This window comes from Syngnathus floridae, chromosome 4 (assembly GCF_059516105.1).
Source record: "Syngnathus floridae isolate MCC-2025c chromosome 4, RoL_Sflo_1.0, whole genome shotgun sequence".
Classification (NCBI taxonomy): Eukaryota; Metazoa; Chordata; class Actinopteri; order Syngnathiformes; family Syngnathidae; genus Syngnathus; species Syngnathus floridae.
The window spans coordinates 7146325-7171330 of record NC_142416.1 but is presented as its reverse complement, the minus strand read 5'-3'; the positions used below and the strand labels follow the sequence as shown (position 1 = coordinate 7171330).

General features: G+C 41.9%; 1 protein-coding gene and 1 non-coding gene across 2 annotated transcripts in view; both read left to right on the top strand.

Annotated features, from left to right (window-relative positions):
* Nucleotides 1-25006, top strand: part of sorcs3a (sortilin related VPS10 domain containing receptor 3a) — a 296809-nt gene that overhangs the window by 30152 nt on the left and 241651 nt on the right. The window lies entirely within an intron of this gene.
* trnat-ugu (transfer RNA threonine (anticodon UGU)) lies at nucleotides 20263-20355 on the top strand. The gene is made up of 2 exons: nucleotides 20263-20299; nucleotides 20320-20355. It is a non-coding gene; the product is annotated as a tRNA-Thr (tRNA).

Sequence of the window (25006 nt, the reverse complement as noted above, 5' to 3'; positions counted from 1 at the left end):
TTTTACTCAAGTTTTGAACTCTGTGGCTTGTAGTCCGGTAGGGCGTATCTATGGATTTTTTCGTGATTTTTGGCTACAGGAGCCTGTGCAGCTGAGGTACCACACCCTTTTCCAGACTGATGTTGCTGTAGTGGGTCACCCAACCCCAGAGTGCAGACCTTCAGCAGATGAGGAAAGACCCCGTCTGGACCGGCAGCCTTGCCCAGGCGTGTCTCCTCAGCTCTCCACTCAATTGAGCCACCGTCACCCTGGGTGGAAGGGCATCATCAGCTGAGTGACAGAGCAGGGGGAGATCAGGGAGCAGAAGGGATGGATGGATGTTGGAACTATAACTAAATGGGTTGGGGGAAAAAACTATTTTGGTTGCATATAGAGTGGCCTCTCTTGGAATCTCACAAAGCAGCTTTTTAACCTCATACTGTTTACTACGACTGCGCGATTCTGCACTGCAAACCTGTTCCATCCTCCATCCTTGGAGGGGTCCAAGTCTTCTCTCCTAACTGCTGCCTGAACCCGATTGCTGCCCTTTCACAGCTCACTTGCTACACATCAAAATGTTTTTGTGAGCCTAATTGAATTAGAGTTACTTGGTTTGCCAGACAGAAAGGTAATTGTAGAGCAAGATGTTACAAGAGCAATAATCCAATTAAGATTATTTTTCTCGCTCGCTCTTTTCAGAATCTTACACTTGGGAAGTGTTTTAAATGCTAAATTGATATACAAGCAAATAGAACTTTGAATTAACACCATGGAGTGGCACAATACTTTTTTTTAAATGTCTGACTTATAAATATGACAACAGCGTGGGACAATCCCTCTGATTCATTATGAAAATCAATTAATTGAAAAAATATTCATTCATTCATTCATTCATTCATTCATTCATTCATTCAGGGGGTCACGCATGGACACATTGAGGCACGTGGACTAATGGTAGAGTCGGTCTCACAACTCCAGAGGTTGATCCTGCGTCACTCTAGCCCAGGGGTGGGCAATTCCGGTCCTCGAGGGTCGGTGTCCAGCATGTTTTATATGTCTCCCTGTTTCAACACACTTGACCTATGCTGCTATACTGCTCTGAATTAAAAACAAAATAACACATTGTTAAATTCATGTTTCTGGCAAACAACAGGAAGTTGGTGTTAGGATTAATAGATTATCTTGATCATATGATTATGGTGGAATGTCGACTATATTGATTAACCAGTTGCTGAGGGGAACAAACTTCTTCTGTTTGTTCCCACACCATCGTAAACAAAGTGCTAAAACCCCCTGCACTGAATGACCAGCTATAGAGGAAGCATTCAAACTTCTTTTGTTTCCCCAAATGTCTTAAAACACCCCCTGCTCTGATTTGACCAGAGGCTGGGGGTTCACCAAACCTGTCCACTCTCACCCCCACCCTGCTTTCTCTCAATAAATATGCTCTTGCAAGAATCCAAAGTCAGATTTTGTTCGAACAGCGCTGTATGCACAGTGCCGAATGTTTTTCTCCACTTGCAAGTGCTAAAAGGGCATACTGTCTCCCGTGTGGTTCTTACAAATAAATTAGAGTGAGCACCACTCTAACAGCTGGATTTCTTGGTTTCATTACGAAATAAGAATTACTCGATGCCAATTTTATAATTCCATAGATTCACGGATTACTTTAGAGACTGTTATAAAGCCATCAAGGTTATAAATGTATGGCGCTGAGGTTTTACATTGAAATTTAAATGATCTAAATGAAAACCCCCTTGATGACTTTAATATCACTAAATTAATTGCATTGGATTGCAACACCTCCACAAAACAGTTGTCTCTAGTCTTCTTTTTTAAATGAAAACAAATATATCAAATATAACAAATATTATCCTTCCTAATATCGATACATGCGTTCATAAAAAATATGTAATTGTGCTGACATACTAATATCTATTCCTATCAGCAGGATATAAAATCCTATAACAGCCATGTTTTACGGGTCTGTAATATAGGGGTGGCCCATGATATCCAAGTGAAGAATGTGACTATGGGTAGTTTGGGAAGAATAATTTTTTGCTCTGCTGCACTCAGTCATCATGGAGGGGCTAATTCAACCGAATGGAAAGTGTCCTATTAAGGGGTAGACAAAGAGTGTGCTAACATGTGTAAGTTCCCTCTCGTACTCAAACGGTTGCTTGCTCATAGATAATTACTGCAGGAACATACATACTGTCGCATAAAAACATGGATATCTCCATCTACTGATTATGTAATCAATCTCATCTGCACTGTATAAACAACTTCACCTATGTTTCTGAACACACTGCGTGTTTACCATTGGTTTAGATAAGCCATTAGCTCCAGTGCTCGTATTCTGGGAGTGACACTTAAGGCCATATCTGCTCCTCAGGGTCAGATGTACTTGTTGGGGCATACAGTTTTGATGACCTTACTAAAAGAGCCCCTATACAATGTCACTTCTCTTTACCAGACTGTTACTGTTGTAGAAAAAATATAAAAAAAAAAAAAAAAAAACTTTTCACAACCTTATATATATGGCACATACAGTATCCTACAGTTAAGGATTGGATTGACTGGTGAGCGTGACCGGAAAGTGTAATACTATTATATCTGCTGTGGTTTGTGTATGATCAGCATTAGCTATAGCTGCTATTTAGGTCTTGTGAGTGGTGACTGCACTTGTACCCCCCGGGAAAGGGGAAGGATTGAGTCCATAGCACTGTGACGATGACTGTTCCATGCCTTAAGGGTAACTTCTTCATTGAACAAAACAACTAAATATTATATTATTTTCCACCTTTAGTGTGGTTTCACTGTCAATGACTTGCAACATTAGGGCCAGGTCCTTTGTGATATCCCCGCACCCCTGCAAAATGCTAATCAAAGTCAAAGTCAGCTTTATTGTCAATTTCTCCACATGCCAAAGACACACAAAGAAACCGAAATTTCGTTCCCCCCTATCCCACGGTGACAAGACATGGCTCACAACAGACAAACAGTAAACAAGTATAACAAAAGCGTGCTGAATAAATAATGAATAAATAACACAACAATAAATAAATAAATAATTAATTAAGAGGAGCGTAAAAACGCGTACAGCAGACATTCCCGAAAATAGCGCAACAGTGCCGCACGCTACGCAGAAGGGGGTAGCGAGTTCAGGGCCCTAACAGCCTGGAGAAAGAAGCTGTTGGCGAGTCTGGTGGTGCGGGAGCGCAGGCTCCTGTACCTCTTCCCAGAGGGCAGAAGGTCAAACAAGGAGTGAGCCGGGTGACTCACATCTCTGGCAATCGAGGTTGCCTTGCGGGCGAGATGGGAGGTGTAAATGTCCTTCAGGGAGGGAAGCGAAGCACCAATAATCTTACCAGCCGTATTCACTATGCGCTGCAGGGCCTTCAAGTTCTGTTCAGTGCAGTTACCACCCCAGACAGCGATGCAACTGGTGAGGACGCTCTCAATGGTGCCACGGTAGAATGTAGACAGGACTGCCTGAGGAGCACATGCACGCCTGAGCTTCCGCAGGAAATACAGGCGGCGCTGAGCTTTCTTTGCCAGTGACGAGGTGTTCGCGGACCAGGAGAGGTCCTCACTGATGTGCACCCCCAGGAACTTGGTGCAGCTCACCCTCTCCACCACAGCACCGTCGATGATCAGCGGCAGGTGTGTTGTGTGACCCTTCCGGAAGTCCACAATGATTTCCTTGGTCTTACTGACGTTCAGCAGGAGGTTGTTGTCCCTGCACCACGTGGTCAGAAGGTCAACTTCCGACCTGTACCGAGTCTCGTCGCCCTTCGTGATGAGACCCACCAGAGTCGTGTCGTCAGCAAACTTCACTATGCGGTTGTCGCTGTAGGTCGCATTGCAGTCATGCGTCAGCAGGGTGAAGAGCAATGGACTGAGCACGCAGCCCTGGGGGGCCCCCGTGCTCAGCGTGATGCTGGCGGAGATTTTGTCGCCAACACGCACCACCTGAGGCCTCTGACAGAGGAAGTCCAGTATCCAGTTGCAGAGGGAGGTACTGAGGCCCAGCTCGTCGAGTTTGGAGATGAGTCGCTGCGGCACAATGGTGTTGAAGGCAGAGCTGAAGTCCACAAACAGCAACCTCACATATGAGTCCTTTCTCTCCAGGTGGGTGAGGGCCGAGTGGAGGGCAGAGCAGATGGCATCCTCAGAGGACCGCTTGGCACGGTACGCAAACTGGAAAGGGTCAATGGTGGGGGGGAGAACGGACTTGATGTGCTCCAAGACCAGCCGCTCAAAGCACTTCATGATGATGGGCGTCAGTGCCACAGGGCGGTAGTCATTGAAGCAGGACGGTGCAGGTTTCTTCGGCACAGGAACGATGGTGGCAGCCTTGAAACACGAGGGGACGATGGCCTGCTGCAGGGAAACGTTAAAGATGTCTGTGAAGACACCCGACAGCTCCCCAGCGCAGTCCTTCAGCGCTCGACCCGGGATGTTGTCAGGGCCCGCCGCCTTACGGGTGTCAATAGCGGCAAGCGCCCTCCTCACACCGTCGGCAGAGAGGCGTAGGGGCTGCTCGTGTGGGGGGGGAGTGGTCTTCAGCGGGCAAGTGCTGTTCTGGGCGTCGAAGCGAGCAAAGAAGCGGTTCAGATCGTTCAGCAGGCGGACGTCGCCCTCACAGCTCCTCGGCGCGGGCTTGTAGTCTGTGATGGTCTGAATGCCCCGCCAAAGGCTACGTGCGTCCTTGCTGTCCTTGAAATGGGTGGAGACCTTGCACGAGAACGCCTTCTTCGCTTCTTTGATGCCTCGGGACAGGTCGGCCCTCGCTGTCCTCAAGCCAGCCTCATCCCCTGCTCTGAAAGCCTTGTCCCTGGCCCTCAACAGTCTGAGGACAGCCCCCGTCAGCCACGGCTTCCAGTTCGCGCGAGTGACGACGGATTTCGAGCAAGTCACATCATCGATGCACTTCGTGATGTAAGAGGTAACAGAGTCAGTATATTCCTCTATGTCCGTCCAATCGTTGTAGGTGGCTGCCTGCTTAAACAAGTCCCAGTCAGTGGTGTCGAAGCAGTCACGAAGTGCATCGGAGGCACCCTCAGGCCACACTCGAACCTGCCTCCGAACCGGCCTGGATGCCTTTACCAATTGTCTGTATGCGGGCAAAAGCAAAACGGTGAGATGGTCAGAAAGCCCCAGATGGGGGAGGGGGGTGGCTTTGAAGGCTCCCTTTTGCGCCGAGTAGACCAGGTCCAGGAAGCTGTCTCCACGTGTCGGAAAAGGAACATGCTGGTGAAGCCTCGGGAAAACAGACTTCAGGTTGGCATGATTGAAGTCTCCAGCGAAGATGGTGAAACCGTCAGGGTGCGCCGTTTGCTGTTCACTGACGGCCTGGTACAGTTCGCCAAGCGCCGCGGTCCTGTCTCCTTCGATGTTGGAAGGCGGGATGTATACCGCGACTAGCAGAATCGCGGTAAATTCCCTCGGCAGATAAAAAGGACGGCACTTAATGATCACAAACTCCACAAGCGGCGAGCAGTGCTTACATACCATCACAGAGTCCCGGCACCATTCTTCTCGGATGTAGACGCATATTCCACCTCCACGCGACTTTCCCCCTCGTACAATGGCACGGTCCGCCCGATAGCACGCTAGCCGCTCCAGATGCACCGCAGAGTCCGGAATGTTGTCACTCAACCAGGTCTCACCAGGTCTAATGATTCTTAATACAAATATGGTCACAATAAATCCTTGCTCTCACCAACCCCACCCAATACATTGTTTTCTAATTATCTGGGTTAAACGGATTACAAACGACCTGCACTTCACACTATCAAATTGCTTAGCTCATAAATGACGGTGTCATACACCCTCCCTAAGGTGTTGAGAATGCTTGTCTGTTGAATCAAAACGTTTCAAATGTGACTTTTTACAACCCCCCCAAGTCTGAATAGTGTTTGGTGTTATAGTGGACAAAATTACACAATCACAATGGGTGGTTCTCAGAAAGTGTGGTTCAGAAGTGTGACATCAAAGCCTAAAAATAAGTTGTTCAAAGCCAGTTCAAAAAGATATATCCTTGAAATGAAACTTTCCTGCAGTATGCCCTGAATCAATAAAGACGCAGTCACCCCTTTGTTCGCAAAATGTTGTTGAATGTTACAGTCTACTCTATTGTACTCGGTGAAAGGTGGTGATTGATGGGAAGAAAATAATAACTCTCAGCATGAATTAGTGTTTCACCATCAAGTTGGACCACACATTCTGAGAACCACCCAAATATGTTATTCATAGAAAAAGATAAGTCATTGCAGTAATAACTAGTAATAGCTGTGTGAAACAAGCATTCTTTCTGAATTGTACAATCACCATATTTTAACGTGGAGCATTCAATCATTCAGAGTAATTTCTGAATTCAGATCGAACGTATTCATTACTTGTAAATATAATTCACAGTATATTGTTTTGTCCATTGGCTAATATCCAACTGCCATGTCTGTAAATAGTGGCATGTTTCCCCAAATTAAGGATTTATTAGCATGTGTAGATTGGCTGTGCATTCACGTGCTCCCGCGTGAAAGCATGGTGATTTCCCATAGGACAGAAGTGTAAATATTATTCCACCGTTTGTCAGCTGTGGATCCTTCTCCTCATTCCAGATATGTATTTATAAGACCTTGAGCACATAACTGTTTCTCAGAATAGCATACGAATTGGCATGCTAGTTCGCGCCTACCTTTCAGAAGAGCTATTTAAAGACACAAAATCATCCAGTGCAATTTATCTTAGATTTTATATATCGCATTGAATGAGACACAAATTTTTTTTTGATGTACTCCTCCCAAAAACGCAAAATTACCTGCTCGTCAATGTAGTGCAATTGGTTAGGTGCTTGTTATTCGCATTCAAGTTTGTGGCCCTTTTTCGCCTGCACAAACTTTGGTAAAAATTAAATCCATTGTCTTCTATTCATTCAGCAACGCACCCTAGGAATGAGAAAATCTGCATCAAGGAAAGCTTGAGGTCCAACGCAAATGAAAGCGTATTTAGACAAGTATTAGAGCTTAAAAGAAAGCAACATTTGTAAACAGCAGGTTCCCTTTGTGGTGGAGCGATTTCAAAATTATGTTTAAAGCAAGAAAAAAACGTAACATTTTGTTAGTCTAGGAAAAGACCTTGAGAGTAAAGCCATGATGCCTACTGTCTTCAGGCCTGTGGGACACAATTAAAGAATCCATCTTTGAGATTCATAGTCATCGCAATACAAGTGAAAGCAATTTACTGTTTTTGTTATTAAACATATTGTTTTTCACAATGCGTGATGGAAAGGAGCCCAGAAAAAAAACAGTTGATGACAGAACGCCTCCAACTATTTTTCTTTGGGCTATGTCGTGGCCATGGACTATATCGTCATAAATTCAGTGGAGATGAGAGATGAATGCTCATCAGTTACTGTAAAAGATGTAATGTGATAGCTGCCATCCTTTGCTAGCACAGAAATGAAACTGTTGCGTGAGATCTCCTGTTACCGTATTGGCCCGAATATAAGACGATGTTTTTTTGCATTGAAATAAGACTGAAAAAGTGGGGGTCGTCTTACATTCGGGGTCGAGTCATTATACCCATTCACTTGTGCGCAGCGGTAAATTAAAGGTTGCTGGTATCAACTGAGTATGTTGCTGTGATCGTGTGCGTCTTTGACGCAAAGTGAGTATATATATTTCATTGTTACTACTGTCCACTGTTGTGCCGTTTGTCCGATCGCGGTTTACTTCGTGTGCGCGCCGTTTAATTGACAGCTCTGGTGTGCTCCTTTAAGTTTGCTTCTCATCGTATGAGTAGCCGTTACGCAGCTGTGTTGCTGAGAGTATTTCAATTATGGTTATTTAGTATAGCGGAACCGTTACGCGTTAGTTATGTAATGTGTGCCGTCTACTAGTGTTGTGTGACGTCAGAAGTTGAGCGTTGACTTACGTGCTGTATTTCTGTCTGTTGCAGAAACACCCCCCCCACACACACACACACATCACACACGCACATACACACACACACACCCCACACACGCTTCATACAATAATCACACACACCAGAATCACATTCACACACCCAAAGATTCACCCATGTACACTACACACACCTATTAACCCTTTTGCCAGTTGGCCTATATGCCCCCTATGAGCCACAGTGCCTGTTACATTTTTGTCAATAATTCAGTAAAGCAATCAAAACTGAACCACGTCTTCCCTCCTGTGTTCTGACCAACACTCGGGGGCGAAAAGGATATAACCATCCGAGCCAACCCCCTATACAGTCCTCAGGCTCCCCGACAATTGCGGTAGCAGTTTGCTTTATTTTATTGCAATGTTTTTCCTTATTCAGATTTGTTTCAAGACTACAGTTACAGTTAGACTTCACTTTGATGCTTAATGCAGTTATTGCAATTTTGTTGTTTTATCACAGTAGATTGGTTTATTTACATTTCAAAACCCCAAAGCCATTCATTTACAAATGTGATTGCACTTTAGTTTACATATTTAAATGTTCAGATATTAAGACGTGACAGTTTTGGCATGATTTGAATGAGGCAAAATAACATGCTTTTTCTCTCGAATATATTGTTATAATCATTTGTTTGAGATGTAATCATTTTCTGTATAAAAATTAAATTTGGTGTTCAAAATGTCTTTTTTCAAACTCGAGTCTTGAAAAAGAGGGGGTCGTCGTATAATCAGGGTCGTCTTATATTCGGGCCAATATGGTATTTTGCTTGCAAGCCCCATAATATTAATTAATATTATTAATATTATTTATTCATTATTATTTACATATTGCAATTGCAATCTATTATTACAATAAATTATTAATAATATCTATTCATTATTATTTACATACTGCAATTGCAATTTATTAAAATCATACCTAAAGAGCGCAATGAGTTGTTTTTTTCACACTGTATTAGTTGCTTTTTACTTAGGTTTGTTCATGGCTGTATGAATGTGTGTTTTGCATTTTATTTGAAAAAACCATAACAATGATTGGTGTCACATACAGGGTCCGGCAAAATGATCTGACACGTTTTTGGGTTTAGAAAAACACAAATAAAGTAAAGAAACAAAAAATATACGTATATATTTTTGAAAAGTACATATAATGCCATTTTGTTTTAAAAAGTAATCAGTCAAATGGGAGCTGTTATTTTCCACACACTGTCGAAGGCGTTCATGAAAGTTGTCCATAACTCGGCAGATCATTTTTCGTTTCAGTGCTGATCCACTGGCTCTGAAGTTAGTAACCCATAACAAGATTGTGTTTCGAGCAGGTATGGGATCATGTCTACCAAGTCGGAAGTGCAAATGGAACGCTTGTTGTGTTGCAGTTACAGATTCGTTCTTGATAAACACAGTGAAAGCGCGATGCTCACAGGTCCAATTCATGTTAGCAACTGAAACAAAACAAAATAACATCATTTGAAAACGAAATGAAAATGAAATGAAACGAAACAAAACAAAATGACATTATATGTACTTTTAGAAAATAAAAAGAAACAGTTTTGTTCCTTTAATTTATTTACATTTTATTAAACATACAAATGTGTCAGATCATTTTGCCGGACCCTGTACAATGGCTCCACTGCCAGGAAAACACAGATTATCGCATTAAAATGAATAAAGCCCACAGTGCCAGCAATCATCCATCCATCCATCATCCATCCATCCGTCCGTCCGTCCGTCCGTCCATCCATCCATCCATCCATCCATCCATCCATCCATGCATCCATCCATCCATCCATCCATCCATCCATCTTCTTCCGCTTATCCGGGGTCGGGTCGCGGGGACAGCAGCTTTAGGAAGGACTCCCAGACTTCCCTCTCCCCAGCCCTTCATCCAGCTCATCCCCGGGGATCCCAAGGCATTCCCAGGCCAGCTGAGAGACATAGTCTCTCCAGCGCATCCTGGGTCGTCCCCGGGGTCTCCTACCGGTAGGACATGCCCGGAACATCTCTCCATGGAGGCGTCCAGGAGGCATCCTGATGAGATGCCCGAGCCACCTCATCTGGCTCCTCTCAACGTGGAGGAGCAGCGGCTCTACTCCGAGTCTCTCCCGGATGACCGAGCTTCTCACCTTATCTCTAAGGGAGAGCCGGACACCCTGAGGAGAAAACTCATTTCGGCCGCTTGTATCCTGGATCTCGTTCTTTCGGTCACGACCCATAGCTCGTGACCATAGGTGAGGTTAGTTGCATAGATCGACCGGTAAATCGAGAGCTTTGCCTTTTGGCTCAGCTCTCTCTTCACCACGACGGACCGGTACAGAGTTCGCATTACTGCCGACGCTGCACCGATCCGCCTGTTGAGCTCGCGCTCCATCCTGCCCTCACTCGTGAACAAGACCCCAAGATACTTGAACTCCTCCACTTGCGGCAGGATCTCATCCTCGATCCGGAGAGGGCATTCCACCCTTTTCCGACCGAGGACCATGAACTCGGATTTGGAGGTGCTGACCCTCATCCCGACCGCTTCACACTCGGCTGCGAACCGCTCCAGTGAGAGCTGGAGATCACGGCCTGAAGAAGCCAACAGCACAACGTCATCTGCAAAAAGCAGAGATGCGATGCTGAGGTCCCCAAACCGGACCCCCTCAACGCCTCTGCTGCGCCTAGAAATTCTGTCCTTAAAAATTATGAACAGAATCGGTGACAAAGAGCAGCCTTGGCGGAGTCCAACCCTCACTGGGAACGAATGCGACTTACTGCCGGAAATGCGGACCAAACTCTGGCATCGGTGATACAGGGACCGAACCGCCCTTCCAGCAATTAGCATCCAGTTTAATTGCGTGACTTGTCCAAGAAGGTACGAAATGCAAGGCAATTATCATAGAAACAAATGAAAAGTATTGGACTGCATTCTTGTTTTGTATGATAAGGTAATTAGCTTTCAGTTGTGCCCACTATCGTAACTTGTTACATGATTCAGTAAAGTAATAATAATATTACAAAAACAGAAGATGTAACTTGTTTTACTTCATTACTAAAATTATTGAACAACATTACTTTTGTGGCACGTTAAGCCCAACACTGGTTATAGTATATAACACCTTCTATGAACTCACATCACCACCCTCACTAGACTATATTAGGCTAAAGCCTGCCATGGGCCGAACTACCACAGCTATGACTAGAGGTGACTGTGCAGTCCCTAAGACGTACCACTTTTGCTCTGTCAGTCCTCTCAAATTTGGGGCTGTAACATCTGAAATAAAATCTCATATAATATGAGAATCTCCCACATATATTTACAAAACCCATTTGAAAAACTGGCTTTTATCCAGTTATTACTGTTCTCATTAAGTTGATCGCGTTGCTCATGTCACATGCTACATACGGCATGTGTGTATGTAGCTCGTGCCATGATTGTCTAAACAGACAACATTTTTCTCTGTTGTCATATAATGCACTCAAACATGTAGTATGTATATAATGCACATGTTCGGATGGGTTTATTATCCATAGCTGTTCTTTTCAATGTAGAACAAAGATGTTATCTTAACAAAGCCCAAGGGATTCTTATCGCAAAAACCTAAAGATGTCGAAAATGAATCCCTGAGCTCAAACATAATGAAGGGACTTACCTCCAAAATGAATACAATCAGCGCCCACAGTGAAAATTGTAACAGTTTCAGAAGTAGCATAATTTCATAATATTTATTGTGCCTACAGGTTTCGCTATGCTCCAGTGGGGAGGGGTTCAGTGTCACTTCCAATTTGCCATCATCTCTCAGTTGACCTATTTCAGCTTCTTTTCACACACTGCTCTGGCCGCAAGCATGGCACTGACCTAGTAACCTCCTCCAACACCTGGCCAGAGGCCCTCCAGGAGGTGGACAAAGGGTGAGGGTTCAAATTAATATTAGAAAATGACAGTGGCTGATTTGTAAGTGTATTGGAATTTTACGTACATGCAATTATTCACATTTCTAAAAATATCCTATATATATAAAAAAAAAAAAACTTTTCCTCACCCCCCGTGGGTGGTCTCTTTTTCCCTTCAAGCTCGGGTCCTCTACCAGAGGCCTGGGAGCTTGAGGGTTCTACGCAGTATCTTTGCTGTTCCTAGTACTGCACTTTTCTGGACTGAGATGTCAGATGTTTTTCCTGGGATCTGTTTCAGCCACTCCTCCAGTTTGGGGGTTACTGCCCCTAGTGCTCCAATGACCACAGGTACCACTGAAGTCTTAACTCTCCAGGTCTTCTCCAGCTCTTCTCTGAGCCCTTGATATTTCTCAAGTTTCTCATGTTCCTTTTTCCTAATGTTACCATCATTTGGGATGGCTATGTCAACCACAACGGCTTTCCTCTGCTCTTTGTCCACCACCACAATGTCCGGTTGGTTCGCCATTACCATTCTGTCTGTCTGGATCTGGAAGTCCCAGAGGATCTTGGCTTGGTCATTCTCTACCACCTTTGGAGGTGTTTCCCACTTGGATCTTGGGACTTCCAGTCCATACTCTGCACAGATGTTCCTGTACACGATTCCAGCTACTTGGTTATGGCGCTCCATGTATGCTTTACCTGCCAGCATCTTACACCCTGCAGTTATGTGCTGGATTGTCTCAGGACCTTCTTTGCACAATCTACACCTGGGGTCTTGTCTGGTGTGGTAGATTTGGGCCTCTATTGCTCTGGTGCTCAAGGCCTGTTCTTGTGCAGCCAGGATCAGTGCCTCTGTGCTGTCCTTCAGACCAGCTCTTTCTAGCCATTGGTAGGATTTCTGGATATCAGCTACTTCAGCTATGTTTCGGTGGTACATCCCATGTAGGGGCTTGTCCTCCCATGATGGTCCCTCCAGCACCTCATCTTCCTTTGATGCCCATTGTCTGAGACATTCACTGAGCACGTGATCCGTTGAGGCCTTATCCCTGATGTACTTATGGATCTTGGATGTTTCATCTTGGATAGTTGCTCTCACGCTCGCTAGTCCTCGGCCTCCTTCTTTACGGCTAGTGTACAGTCTCAGGGTGCTGGACTTGGGATGGAACCCTCCAACCCTTAACAGCTATGCCCTACCAGTAATCAGATATATATATATATATACTGACACTGACAGAGTAACTTCCTCCAACACCTGGGAAGAGGCCTTCCAAAAGGTGGACAAATATATCTATATGTACTTCGCGCTTCACCTTTTGCAAATGTAGTACTTCGCGGAAGTGACGGAAGAATGGCGTTTAAATACACGCCGATAGCGCATGTACCTGTTCCGTGATTTGGTTCCAAGATTTGGTTATAAGGCACTGTGCTTTTTCATCAAAACAATAAAAACAAAAACAAAACACTTGAATATCTCCACCCTAACAAACTAACCCACTTTCCCTATAGTATGAAATGCACAACACACTTGTACTATTTAACCAATTTTCTTGGACAATTGTTATGCTATTCAGATGTTGTTGTTTTTTTTATTCCAGCTCTGCGTCTTCTCATAAAAATGGTGGCCCAGTCGCAATTTTATGTTTCAGTGGCATTGATTGAGAGGCAAAATTCACAAATTACATCACAGACAGTGATGTAAATCTGTTTATTTCGAGCCTTGTTACATTGCTGGTTCTCTGTGTCTCTTATGTCCAGAAGTGTGACATGAGAGCCAAAAAATAAACTTTGTCAAAACCAGGTCAAAATACTTTAAATCAAACTTTCTTGCTGTGTGGTCTGGAAAAAAACAACAACAATTCATTAGCCTCTTTGTGTGCAAGAAATCGTTGAATGTTGTCGTCTACAAACTCCATAATGCAACACTTGTTTCCCTGTCAATAACAGCAGTAAACCCATCAATTTTCTGTATTGCTGGTCTTCATTGGTGGTTGGTAAGATGGAGCCTATCCCAGCTGACTCTGGGCGAGAGGCCGGGTACTCTGTGGTATGGTTACCAGCCAATCACAAGCCAAGTAATAAATAAATAAAGACAACAAGCAAGCGCATTCATTCCTCACAACCTTTTGTGCGGCAATATCAACACTTGGCAAGACTTTTTTTTTTGGTCACAGGGGATACACAGGGGCAAGGGCACTGCTATAATGAGCCTTCAGTGCAATCAGAGGGCATGTGTCACCAGTTCAACCAATGAGAATAATTGATGGCATAACATCACAAATGCTGTCTTTGACTGGCACTTCCTCACCTCCTGGTTGGCAGAGAGGAAGCAGTATACTGTTGTGGATAGTTTGTCATTTATTCTAATATTCTTACTTAATAAATCTTCTGACACCATTCGTTACAGCATCATATTCAGAGTGTATTAAGGCAAATTAAATGAAAAAAAGATATATGGTAATTTATTATTCCAAACAATACCCTCTGCATTGTTCAGCACTAGAAACTTTGCCTTTGGGCTTTTTTGGTCAAATGTTTCAACATTATATTGCAAAATTCCCTCTCTGTGCTTAAATTTTCTCTGTCAGTCTGCTCTGAGCTTGAGGGCATCTATGCCAGCTTTTAATTTGTCTCATTGTTATGTTACACCAACAGAATGAATGCTCCCCGGGGAGTCTTGGCAGAGATGATGTGAGACCTCAGGCCAAATATGATTCTAAAAGACTTGTAAATATCAGTTCATTCACTGTACCAAAGCCTCCACTGTGTTTCCTCACACAGCTCACACTCATTGTGGGCCCTGATTTGAATTGTATGTGTCTGCAAATGTGAAATACTCCTAAACACACACATTACATTTTCAGGTGATATGCACTCAATGGACTTAATTTTAAATCATTGAGTCTTCATTTGATCACTTGGTTCATGTCACAATGACAATTTGAGATTAACAATTTCCATTGACAATAACACACAATGAATGATGACAGAAATAGCAATTTTTTGGGCGGGTACTGCAAGACAATATATATGGCATTAAAATGTAATTAAAATGTATTAGAAATTTCCACCGACACATTTATTTTTAAGTAATTATCCTGTTCAGGCTTATGGCATGTGATTGAGTCTATTCTTGTTTACTTCAACCTGAAGACATATCACAATCCCAGATATGTGAAGAGTTGATACAGTGGGTCTACAAAACTACATGACAAATGATTGTAAATTATTTTCCATCTCTTAGGATATGGTGACCTAGGCTGATTAAACATTTATGGTTTTGTATGTTTGCCAGTAAAGGACAGTTTTTTTTTTTAAATACAGCAATTATCAATGTTATAATGACAAAAACATCAGAAACAATCACACACACACACACACACACGCACACACACGCACACATATATATATATATATATATATATATATATATATATATATATCAAGCGAGCTTTTGCCCTTCTGGTCTCCCTGAGGACAGTAAATATAAGATGGGCAGTTGATTTCATCAAGAAAATGTTTTTGTCGTTTGAATGATTGTGAAGGATCACTTTCTAAAAAAGATCTCTCTCTCTCTCTCTCTCTCTCTCTCTCTCTCTCTCTCTCTCTCTCTCTCTCTCTCTCTCTCTCTATATATATATATATATATATATATATATATATATATATATAGTATATAGTTTGTATCTTGCTTCAGTTTTCACATGCTGATACAATGTGACGTGATCACCATCTGTGCTTACATGTGATTACCAAATAACTAACATTACAATCAAAAGATGAACGTGAAATATATATATTTAAAAAAAAAAGTCTGAATTCATTCAACACAAACATGTCTTGATGTGCTCGCATACAAGCAATGAAGCTGAGGCCAGTGTTTTGGAGAACATTTTCTCCGTATGAAGACCCTTGTTGACCTTTTGGGTTACTTCATTGAATTTAGGTATTATTCTTATCATCTATGAAAGAGCAAGTGTACACTGAGGAGAAATTATGATGTTTAATCACTCCCTTGGTAGAAATTTCTTAAATTGAATCCCCACAATCTAATGAGTTGCTATCCATTTGCTTGAATTGTTTCATTTGTCTCCCTAAATGCTCATTCATTTTCTCTTATGTATTATTTTATGATCAAATTTAAAATTAGTTGTGTTTCCCTGAACATTGTGAGAAAAGAGTTCAGTGGTTATTTATTGTTGGTTTACGCTTCATCAAAAACACGTAGGTGAGATGTACCTATTCTGCTCATGGTAGGATAACTATAATAAAAATAACAAGTTTATCGAATCATCTGTGTCACTCCAAATTATTAAATCTCCTGACTCCATTAGTCAGTGAATGGAAATCATTGTCAGTGAGGCTCCAATTATTCCACAACCATAGTGTGCCCTCATGCGTTTTAAAGTGAAAATAACATGTGACGTGATCAACTATACTCGTAAGTAATGTGTTAATGATCAAGTACAAATTTGTGAATAATTACACATAAAAGTTGCTCCTGAGTATAAATTGCTCCCCCACCCAAATTATGAAAAAAAAAAAAACGCGACTTGTAGTCCGAAAAATACGATATATTTTATTGAACCTAAGGCAATACTACTTGAGTCCTATTAACTCATAACATTATATATTATACAATATATCATTATTATCAATTTTACTATAAATTTAAATTCAGCATCAGGACCACACATTGTATATGGCTATAATCAATCAACTTAGCGCTCTGATCCAAAAAGTATACAGTGTGAAAAATATATTTAATACTGCATATGATAACATCACAATCTCCCCTTCTGTCGCAACACTAATGAATATTGAGTCAACAGAAACAAACTAAGCTTAATTATACAAAATCATAATACTAAATACATCCAGTCAGACAAATTGTACACAATCAATGCAAATAAAAGATCTCGGAATTGCCCCAGATGCCTTCTGTATCCAAATCTGCAATAATATCTATAACACATTTCACAATGCAAACTTTCACCTCATCCAATTAAAAAAAGCAGACTGGTTGCCAGCCATGTAACCTACGATGGTCACCCTATTATCAAAGCCCAGGTCGCTCACTACTAGTTGCCAGTAACAGCAGCAAATTGCTGCGTGTTTTCTGTAGCACACATCTTTAAGGTGCTAATCTTTAGAGGACTTACATACATCTTCAATAGTCAGGTGTAATGCGTTTGTTGTGGAAGCGGATGGCGCCTTCAGCCGTGTTCTCCTGCCAGTGCAGTTCTATCAGGAAACACAATAACACAGAGCCTCTGTCGCGCAATGAACAGCACATTAGAAAGCTATGTGGGTCAACAAAATGCAATTCAAAGGTTGTGGGTTTGAGTCCAACAAGAGTCAGCTTTTAGCTGAATGGTGGCTGAATATTAATAATAATAAATAATTGTATCAACTCCATCCTGGTAACACTTTTAGGTGGTATGTTTTTGTAATGTTGCAGTCAACCACACGTCAAGTTTATTTGTATAGCCCTAAATCACAAGCAGTCTCAAAGGGCTTCACATAGATTGACAATTATTCTCAAAGCATCCCCTGATCTTAAGCTCCCAAAAGGGCAAGGAAAAACTCAAAAAAACCCTACCAGGGGAAAATGAGAAACCTTGAGAAGGGACCACAGATGGAAGGATCCCCCTTTCAGGATCACCAGGTTGCAATGGATGCAGAGAGGGCACAAATAATACATAATATGAAAATCAATGAAAAAGTGGATGTCCAAGTCAAAGCGAAGAGCTGCCAGAGGTGCCCTCGATTGTCCTGGCAGTGTCTTCAAGGAGGTTGAGCTGCAGTTCCCTCATCCTGAATTGGTCCACAGGAATCCAGATAGCCACTGTCAGCTTGGGTGCCACCTAACCACCTCCCCAGCCGGGAAAGGGTGGGGGGAGGGGGGTGGGGAGAGGGACCGAAAACAAACTCCAGCCGAATCAGCCACTACAGGTTAATTAAAGGCCATATCATAGAAATGTGTCTTTAAACGTGTCTTGAATGTTTCTACTGAGGTAGCAGTTCTAATATCCATTGGTAGGGCATTCCAAAGCTCTGGAGCCCGAATAGAAAATGCTCTAGACCAGGGATGTCAAAGTCAAACACACCGAGGGCCAAAAAAACAAATTTGCTACAAGCCGAGGGCCGGACTGGTTCAATGTTTATTAAAATATATCAAAATGATTGCACATAGCCTATTGAACCAAGACCTAATACAGTGTGGTATATGGCAATATTTTGTTATGGCTCTGTCAGTAACTTCAAGGGAAAACATTTTCAACAGCCAAACAGCAAAAAATTAAATTGTTTTTAAAAACAAAATGTGTTTCTTAATATCAAGATAAATGCATAAATAAAAGTGCATGCATTATAAACTAAAAATGTATTATCGTGCTGCTCTATGATCTACCGATCACTGCTTTCAAATCGTAAAATAAAAAAAATAATCAAATCAGTTGTTTTCTTTCTCATGGCTCTTATCTGCAATTTTCCCTTAGTAAATAAATAAATAAATCTGCAATTTTCCCTTAGTATATAAATAAATAAAATACAAAAATTTATAGCACACAGACAAAACAATACTTTCTTCAAGGAAAAATCACATCTTGTAGAAACAAATGTAAAAATGTAACTGAATTAAAAAAGGGAAAATACGATACTGCTCTGTGATGCTCACTTGTCTGAGGCTGAGCCTGATACTTGGAGGTGTCTCATCTTTTGTACAAGTTCATCAATGTTCGGGGTTAGGCTCTGAGGCTCAAAACCCGTTTTTGATAAACTCTCCTTCTGCAAAGGGCCGGGCTGATTTTGCGATCTCGTTTGCCACAATAAAGCTAGCCTTGACAGCAGCCTCGCTTTGTGATTTAGCATATGTGAACATAGCCTGTCTGGACTTAAGGCCTCGTTTTAATTCCTCCACCTTCTGTAGCTTTTGTTCATATTCCATATTCTTGTCTTTGTCTGTGTTTCTTAGACGTTTGATAGTGCCTTCTTAAATTAAATTCTTTCATTACAGCCACATTTTCTCCACACAGAAGACACACAGGTTTGCCTCTTACCTCCGTAAACATGTACTCTGCCTCCCACCTGGCCTGAAATCCCCTGTTCTCAGCATCCACCTTACGCTTAGACATTTTTGAGGAGGGGGGTATCAGAAAGTTGAACTCTGCTCTGACTACTGATGAATAATGAAGCCGCTTGTGCGAGCTGCAGTGACATCGCGGGCTACCGTTGCATTGTGGGAACTGTAGTGTTGGTGCGTGCAAAACACCAGCGGGCGGCTGTGGCCTGCGGGCCGGTGTTCTAATCGTAATTAAATATCATCCAGGGGGGCATAGATAATCAATTCGCAGGCCGGATCTGGTCCGCGGGCCGTAACTCTGACATATGTGCTCTAGACCCTGCAGACGTTTTCTTGGCCCTCGGTGTCACTAAAAGACTAGCATTTTGCGAACGAAAGGTACGAGACGGAACATAAGGAACAACTAGGTCGACGAGATATGAAGGCGCTAAGCCATGCAGTGACTTATAGGTTAATAGAAGATCCTTGAAGTCACATCTTAAATGGACCGGGAGCCAATGTAAATTGGCTAAGATTGGGGTAATGTGATCAAATTTTCTTGTCCATGAGAGCAGCCTCGCAGCAGCATTTTGTACTAACTATAGACTTTTGATGCGGGACTTAGGAAGACCAGAGAATAATACATTACAGTAGTCCAGGCGCGATGTGACGAACGCATGTATAATAGTTTCCGCATCACCGGTCGAGAGGATCGGACGAATCTTAGCAATATTACGAAGGTGAAAAAACGCAATTCTGGTTATATCCTTAATGTGCTTTTGAAAGGAAAGCGTTTGGTCAAATATTACCCTGAGATTAGTTACAGTATCGCTCTGAGTGATAGTACGATTATCTATAGTTATGGTGTTTTCCTTAAATAAGTGTTGATAACGAGTTGGACCAATTATCAACATCTCAGTTTTATCTGGGTTAAGACGAAGGAAGTTGAGAGACATGCATTGCTTGATCTTCGCAAGGCACGCCTCAAGATTGCAACAATCCCGCGGATCTGTCATCGATAACGGCATATATAATTGGGTGTCATCCGCGTAGCATTGAAAACTAAGATTATATTTACGTATTATGTCCCCAAGCGGAATCATATAAATATTAAATAAAATTGGTCCGAGTACCGATCCCTGTGGAACACCACACGTAACATTATAGAGCTCAGAGGACGTATTGCCATGGACCACTCGGTGCGTCCTGTCTGATCGATAGGAATAGAACCAGCCTAGTGCTGACCCTGAAATACCAACACAACTTTTAAGACGCCCTAATAAAATATCGAAGTCTACAGTGTCAAAGGCAGCACTAAGCTCGAGTAGTAATACAGATGAAGTGTTTGAATCCATAGCTATGAGGAGATCATTAGTCAACACATCAGGCTCTGTGGCGCAATGGACGGTGCATTGGACTTGTAAGTTAGTCATAAAAGAGGCAATTCAAAGGTTGTGGGTTCGAGTCCCACCAGAGTCAGCTTTTAGCTGAATGGCAGCTGAACATGAGGCCTTATATCAACCAGCCTAACACTTTTAGGTATTGGTATGTTATTGTAATATTGCAATCCAGCTCCTCAGGCTCTGTGGTGCAATGGACAGCGTATTGGACTTCTGAGGGGGTCCAAAAAAACAGGCAATGTGAAGGTTGTGGGTTCGAGTCCCACCTGAGTCAGATTTTAGCTGAACATGAAGCCTTGTATCGACTGGCCGGGTAACACTTGTAGGTAGTGGTATGTTATTGTAATGTTGCAGTCCAGCACATCAGGCTCTGCGGCGCAAAGGACAGCGCATTGGACTTCTAAATTGGTCTTTAAGGGGCAATTCAAAGGTTGTGAGTTCAAGTCCCACCAGAGTTGGCTTTCAGCTGAACATGAAGACTTGTATCAACTTAATCCTGTTAACACTTTTAGGTAGTGGTATGTTATTGAAATGTTGCAGTCAATTATATCAGGCTCTGAGGCTTAATGGACAGCGCATTGAACTTCTAAGTTTGTCTAAAAGAGGCAATTCAAAGGTTGTGGGTTCGAGTCCCACCAGAGTCAGCTTTGAGCTGAATGGTAGCTGAACATGAAGCCTTATATCAACTCAATCCAGGTGGTATGTTATTGTAATGTTGCAGTCAAGTACATCAGGCTCTGTGGCGCAATGAAGAGTGCATTGGATTTCTAAATTGCTCAAGAGGGTTTTCAAAGGTTGTGGGTTGAGTCCCACCAGAGTCAGATTTTCACTGAATAGTACCGTAATTTTCGGACTTTAAATTGCGTTTTTTTTTCATAGTTTGGGTGGGGGGGGCGACTTATAATGAGGAGCGACTCATATGTGAATTTTTTTCCAAAATTTTCAAAAAAAAAAAAAGTGAAACCGCGATAAACGAAGCGCGTTGTAGCAAGGGATTACTATAATTTGAATTTCAAGTTATGTCAGCAGCGCGGCGCGGCGCGGCGGTTGTTTACAAAACGGACAAAGATTGATCACGGGATGACGAAGATGACGAAGGGCCCCACGTACTACCGGCATCATTAGCAGCTTTCTCTCGTTCACCTCCGTGGATAGAAGTCGGGGGCCGACGCTCGGCCAGGTGGCTGTCCGGGGATGGTGGATGGGGCTCGGTCATGGGTTTTATGCACGCCCGGTCCTATTCTATGGATCTCTCTTCCGCCTCTGTGTCTGGAAGTCCACGCCGCCACACGCCAGGAAGTTTGCTTTGTTAAATAAACAGCCGTTTACCAAACCCACGTGTTTCCTTGTACTTTGTTAACGCTACAATATAGTTATATACTAGATCTGTGGAATAACGATGAGGCTGACATCAGGGTGCATTGTTGACAAAGGACGAGGAATTTGATCGATGGATTTAATGATTTAGAGTGCACAGATGGTTTGACAATATTATTGCTTGTCTAATAGTTATTTGATATCTAATCTATACATCGTTATATGGGCCTGTGGAATATTTTGAAGTGCAAGCGCAGTCAGCGGCGCGCACTTATTGCTGACAAAGGACGATCGATGGATTTAATGAATTGGAGTGACACATGGTTTTATAAACGTGTTATTTATGTAATAGTTTTTTTTAATAACTCTGAATGTTACGTCAGGCCCGTTCTCAGCTCTTTGTTTGTGTTTATGTCACGTTAGCATACTTATCGTTTAGCCTATTGTTGCTCGTTCATGTCTGTTCTTGGTGTTGGATTTTGTCGAATACAGTTCCCCCCAAAATGCGACTTATACTCCGGAGCGACTTATATATGGTTTTTTTCACGTTATTGGGGTTTTTATGGCTAATGCGACCTATATTCCGGAGCGACTTTTAGTCCGAAAATTACGGTAGATAGAAAAGAACCCTTGTATCAACTATCCTGGTAACACTTTTCGGTGGTGGTAAATTATTCTAACATTGCAACCCAGTACATTGGGCTCTATGGCGCAATGGACATTGGGCTTCTAAAAAATAGGGAGAATTAGCTTAGTGAGCGATTATGATCAAATAAAATAAGTACAAGTACATACACCATTAACCCGTTGGAGAAGTGCACTCAAAGAGCGAATACAAACAGGCAATTGACAAGTTCCCTTTTGCTGTATTGTAAAACAGCATAACATTTTATGTCATAAAAAAAATCTGTTAGCAATAAATTGGTAATCATACATTGTTTTGATACCCAGAGGAAGTTGTTTCTCGGCTTGTAAAGCAGTTGCTATCTCTTTCTTGTGCTCCACTTAAAAAAAAAAAATCCCCAGCAGCAAGCTGTTGTTCAGCTTGCAAGGCTACAGTCACCATGCCTTGGCCGTCTTCCATATCAAAAAAATCCCCAGCAGCTGTAAAACAGTATAGCTCAATAAGCACATGTCACAAATATATCTGTGTAGAGATGTCTTTGGGCTCCAGACTCTGAGGGGGTAGTGTGGCACTGCGGTTGTTTAAAAAATATATATTTTAGTTTGATATACTATACTGTATGCAATGATTTTATAGCTTACAAATCGCCATGATACTCATAGGGTTTGGCTGGTGTCAACACATTTTGTGCCAGCTGTGACGCATAGAAACTCAAAAAGGGCTCGGGCTAAAGTATGCCTCTTCAGCACATATGAATTAAAAAGGGCCATGTTAGTTAGTGTTTGGCCATACCGTTTTAGATTTGGCTCAATTCAGTTTTGGCCTTTATAGAAGGTCATTCTGAAGAACCTTTCTTGGAGATTTTATCGAATTCTTCTGAAACTGCAGGTGTTTCATAATAAATTGTTCAAGATAAAAAGAAAAGCAACGCTTTTAATTTTGATGAGCAATGTTGCCGTGGCAATGTTCTCTTTACTATGAAAAATTATGTTGATTTGGACGGTTTAAACATGCATGAAAGGATATAAAACGCTAAGTACCTTATTTTCCGGACTATAAGTCGTAGTTTTTTTTCATAGTTTGGCTGGGGGTGCGACTTATATTCAGAAGCAACTTATGTGTGAAATTATTAACACATTATTATATAATTTCATGTGTTATTTTCACGTTAAATCGCAAGAGGGTGCTTTAGGCCTGTGGAATAATTGGAACTGAAATTGACGATGAGTCTGACGTAAGCCACGTAGAAGAGGTAGTGCAGCATCTTCTACCTCCAGAGTTAGCGGAGTAGTTTAAAAATGACACAGAGAATGAAGATTTCATTGGATTTAGTGATTTGGAGTGACGGATGGTTTTGCATGTTATTTATGCTATAGTTATCTGAATAACTCTTTATATGTTACGTCATGCACATTCTCAGTTTGTTGTTTATGTGTCATGTAACGTTAGCATACCGTACAATTATTCAGCCTTACGTTGCCTCTATTCTCTTTTTACTTCAAAATTGCCTTTCAAGATGACATCTGTTCTTTGTGTTGGATTTTATCAAACACTTTTTCCCCAATAATGCAATTTATACTCCAGTGCGACTTATCTATGTCTTTTTCTTCTTTATTATGCATTTTATGGCTGGTGCAACTTGTACTCTGGAGCGACTTGTAGTCTGGAAAATACGATACTTTAGTGCAATTGTAAAATTAAAATTAATAAAATAATTCAATAAAATGGCTCACTAGCCCCCTTACCAATAAAGCAGCCGGGATCAATTGATCTAGGTCTGTGATATGTAAAAGCCAAAGATGTACAAAAGTGTCTTGAAGCCTTACCTGAACCTTACATGAAGTCAGCTATTTTTAATTTATCCACCTTTCAGCCCTCCCAGATAACATGCATATTTGACATATGTAAATCACTGGTGGTGAAAGAGTTTAAAGTTTCATTATACTTCCTCGTGACATATAATCTGATGGAGAACAAACTTTGGCTGCCATAGCCAAACACTGAAAAAACAACAAAGTTATCTCGGGAGGTGTAAAAATGCACCAAAAAGTTTCCTGTTTTCTCTTTAGAAAATGCTTAAAAGTAGTGTTTCTTCGCTACCACTGAAGTCAGGACTAGCCATTTTGTTTTCAAAATTTGTAAGGCACAGCTTTTTTCAACCAAAATCAAACAGTATTTAAAACATACAGCAAATGCAAGAATCTAGTCAATACAAGTTATTGTATACACATCACATCACCATAATTCATACAAAGTGTCTCATAGCCTCGCAATTGAAAATGATTGGTCGCACCATGATCATGATTCCTACCCCCTGTGCTCGAAAATGCTGTGTTCGTAACAAGCCAATTTGGGTTAAAAATTGGACAAAACAGCTATTTCTTTTGCACGCCAAAGAGCCCAAAGTTGGGTCAAATTGACCCCACTTTCTGGGTCGGTCCAATTTTTAACCCAGCAGTTTCAAGGGTGTAGGCCAAACTGGACAAGGAAAATTTCAAATTTGCGGGATAAAATTAAGCCTTGAGAAGAAACCACAGATGAGGATGACGCTGAAGCACAAAGTTTGTCAGTTTTTTTTGCCAGTAACAAGCTGTTGCCATGGCAATGCACTGTTAGTAAAAAAAAAAAAAAACTAAAAACACTGATTTTGAGAGTTTAAACATTAATAAAAATTCATGAAACCTGCACACACATTAGGCTTGGAAAAAAAAACGAGAAATTAATTTGGCCAATAAAAAAAAAAAAAAAACACAAAAACCAATCAAATTACATTATACCAGTACCTCAA